The sequence below is a fragment of the Papio anubis genome, chromosome 18, assembly GCF_008728515.1.
Source record: "Papio anubis isolate 15944 chromosome 18, Panubis1.0, whole genome shotgun sequence".
Classification (NCBI taxonomy): Eukaryota; Metazoa; Chordata; class Mammalia; order Primates; family Cercopithecidae; genus Papio; species Papio anubis.
This window is the reverse complement of record NC_044993.1, coordinates 34,042,374-34,046,601: the sequence shown is the minus strand read 5'-3', so window position 1 is coordinate 34,046,601 and position 4,228 is coordinate 34,042,374.

The window sequence follows — 4,228 nt, the reverse complement described above, 5'->3', positions numbered from 1 at the left end:
TTCTTGTGTCTTATACTGGAGATTAATCCATTGTTCTCAGAGACAGAATGATGATGAAATAGGCAATGTGAGACGGAAGGTGGCTCTGCTGGGGATGACCAGGCCTAAGGATGAGCAGAACCCAGAGGACTGGGCCATGGATGGTGCTCAGGGGAGCTCTGGGCCTGTTGATCGTTTCTGGGCCCCCAACAATTTCCAACGATAGGAGTTGGGATGGCCAGAGTGTAGCATCCAGACCCTCTATTTGGAGCTGTCTGTGGAAATGGACATGGCCCAGGCTGAGAATATGCCTGGATCCGGGAAGAGGGAGACATGCTGAGGTGATCCTGTGGTACTGTTGCATGGCATTTGCTGATGCTTGCACTGGCCTACAACACCTTTCTGAGTATGTACACTAGCCTCTCAAAACCCCCCATGAGGCTGTGTCTTCCAACAACTGGTCTAAACTCCTTCTGTAGCCTGATGCTGCTGGTCCGCGGATCACACTTTGAGTCACAAAGGCTTTTTTTCTTCTTCCCCGCAGAGGGTGCCTCAGAAGAGGAGATCAGACTTAGCAAGATGGTGATGAAATTCTGGGCCAATTCTGCTCGTAATGGGTGAGGCTGTTACCTGAAGCTCTTTTGACCCAGCAAAGCCACTCATAGGTATATATCCAAGAGAAATGCACTCATGTGGTCATTAAAAGATATGTCCTAGAATATTCTTCATAACAACACTATAATAATCTAAAACTAGAGACTATCTATTATGGACTGAATTATATTCCCCCCAAAATTCCTATGTTGAAGCGCCAACCCCTTATGTAACTATATTTGGAGATAGAGCCTTTATGAAGTTAATTACAGTTAAATAGGTCGTAAGTGTGTGGCTAGCATCCAGTGGAACTGGTGTCCTTATAAGAAGAAGAAACACCAGAGCGTGCGCTCTCTCTCTCTCTCTGTGTCTGTTTGTCTGTCTCTCTCTCTCTGTCTCACTGCTCATGCACAGAAGAAAGGCCACATAGGCAGCTGGCACCTTGATCTGGAACTTCTAGCCTAGAGAACTAAGCAAACGTGAATTTTAGTTGATTAAGCTGACTCATTTCCTGGTGAGGGCTGTCTTCCTTGTTTGCAGATTGCTGCCTTCTCGCTGTGTCCTGGTCTGGAACTTCTAGCCTTGAGAACAGTGCAAATGCAAAATTTCAGTTGAGTAAGCCACCCAGTCTATGGTATTTTGTTACAGAATTCCGAGCAGACTAATACATTCTCCAAATGCCCTAAACCAGTAGAATGGATAAATTATGGCATATCCATACAATGAAAGACTATACAGCAATGATAACAAACTGCAGCCATATACAACAATACACGTGAATCTCCTAAACATAACATTGAGGGAAAGGAGCCAGATGCAAGAGTATGTGATGCTGTTCATATAAAGCACAAAACCTGGAAAAAGTAATATTGCTGTTAGACGTCAGGAATGTGATGACCATTTTGGGCAGATAGGCAAGGAGGGGGAAGTGAGCAGGGCCTGGAATTGAGCTCCATATGGCTTCTGGTATGCTGGTAATATTGTCTCTTGATCTGGGTCCTAATTACACAGTGTTATCAGTTAGTGAAATTACCAAGTCGTAATATATACATAGCGTGTATGTGTTTGTGTGAATGTGTATATGTGTGTGTGTATATATATATTTCTTAAATGTATGTTTTATTCAATAAAAAACTTAAATGTTTGTACCAGACTTTAAGAACCTGTTATCTAATACAGGAGACAAGATTGATACAGATAAAATTACTGGTGATCATATAAATTATAGTTACAGGATAGAATATAAATGCTCAAATGCAGCAGTGATTTTAATCAGGATTCTATTGTATGTACTAAGAGAAATCCAAATGAAACTTACCTAAAGCATATGTTGAATAAATGTGGTCTCTCACATGAAAAGTTCAGGAGGTAAACAGAGCTTGAAACACAATTACATAAATAAATGTAATTAATGAAATAAATAGATTAGATAGATAATAGATAGATAGATGATAGATAGATAATTGGTAGAAAGATGATAGATAGATAGATAGATAGATAGATAGATAGATAGATAGATAGACAGACAGACAGACAGACATTTTATGGCATTATCTTCCTATAAAGAGAGAAGTCTGTTTCCTACAGGTCAAGGTAGAAAAGCTGTCCTCCAGGCACCCGTGATATGCTCCAGCAACCTTGCCAACACCAGCCCTGCTGCCCGTGGGCTGGCCCCCTTGCCACCACTGCTCAGGGTTACACTTCCGCCACGCTGTGGCTGGCCATCCGCCTTCGTAGCCGTCCTGTAATTTCAGACTTGAGCTCCACCCCATTCGTGGAGCACAGCAAGCTTTTTGCAATGAATTCCCTTGTATTTTGACACAATCATGGTGAGGTTTTTTTCTCCCCAGTCCTTCCCGTCCCAAGGAATAATGAGGCACATTATTGATAGAAATTTTTAGCAGAGCACATGGGGCAGGAATGAGTGGAATCTGTCCCTGCTTGGGGAAGGGAGTTTCATTTAGTAGGTGGGTTACCCAGGGCAGCACCAGGTGGGGCAGCTACCTAGGTGCAGGGCCTGAGCCAGCTTCCCACCCTCCCCTGCAGCTCTGCTCTGGGGGAATTTTCTTTTTTCTTTTTTCTTTTTTTTTTTCAGACGGAGTCTCCCTCTGTCACCCAGGCTGGAGTGCAGTGGCATTATTTCCATCACTGCAAGCTCCTTTTCCTGGGTTCACACCATTCTTCTGCCTCAGCCTCCCAAGTAGCTGGGACTACAGGTGCCCGCCACCACGCCCGGCTAATTTTTTACATTTTTAGTAGAGAGAGGGTTTCACCATGTTAGCCACGATGGTCTCGATCTCCTGACCTCGTCATCTGCCCGCCTTGACCTCCCAAAGTACTGGGATTACAGGCGTGAGTCACCGTGCCTGGCCCTCTCCATTCTTTCTATCTATCCAATCTTTCTCATGGGCTCCCGATAGATGTCCATTGGGTAGAGTCTGTGAATGGAGTCAACTCCTCCTTGGGTCCATGGTTCCCAGAGATTTTATACTCTCACAGTGGCCCGCACTTGGCATTCAGCACTTATTAAAATTCAGAGTATTTCTGCTCATTATGGTTACCCTGTCTCCTGCCTGCAGGTGAGAGGTAATGCAGTGTTCAAATCCCACCACTCTGGCCGGGCGCGGTGGCTCAAGCCTGTAATCCCAGCACTTTGGGAGGCCGAGACGGGCGGATCACAAGGTCAGGAGATCGAGACCATCCTGGCTAACACGGTGAAACCCCGTCTCTATTAAGAAATACAAAAAACTAGCCGGGCGAGGTGGCGGGCGCCTGTAGTCCCAGCTACTCGGGAGGCTGAGGCTGGAGAATGGCGTGAACCCGGGAGGCAGAGCTTGCAGTGAGCTGAGATCCGGCCACTGCACTCCAGCCTGGGCGACAGAGCGAGACTCCGTCTCAAAAAAAAAAAAAAAAAAACAAATCCCACCACTCCCCCAAGTGCTTGTCTTCCCATTGATTTCAGGGTAATCATGTGCCTTGCAACTTCAGCTATTTGGTGCAGGAAAAGTTATGATTTTGAGGACAACGCAGCTTTCTCTTGTTGATAAGGCAGGAGTGACACTCTTTAGAGCTTTCTACATTCTAGCAGAATCCAGAAATCACCCCTGAGATTCTGAAAGACACAGTATTAGGATGACCCTCTGGAGACTTACTCCAAGGTGGTCACTGCCCGTAGCAGAAGTGGTCTGGATTACAGAGGGAGTTTAGCTGTTGAATGAGACAACCTCAGGGAGGGGTCTAGGAGGCTAGTGTACATACTGAGGAAGGTGTTGCAGACCTGTGCAAGAATCAATAAAGGCCATCCAACAGTGGCAAGGGATTACCTCGGCACCTCTGTCTCTTCCCTGATCCAGGCAAATTCTCAGCCTGGGCCACTTCCATTTCCATAGGCAGCTCCAAATGGAGGATAGGGATGCTGCACTCTGGCAATCCCAAATCCTATTGTTGGAAATTGTTGGGGGCCCAGAAACACCCAGCAGGTCCAGAGCTCCCCTGAGCACTGTCCATGGCCCAGCCCTCTGGTCTCTGCTCGTCCTGAGGCCAGGCAATCTCTAGCAAAGCCAACTTCCTTCTCATACTGCCTCTTTCATCACTTTCCTGTCTCTGAGGAGGATGGATTAATCTTCAATACAAGACATAAGCACTGATTTAGCTA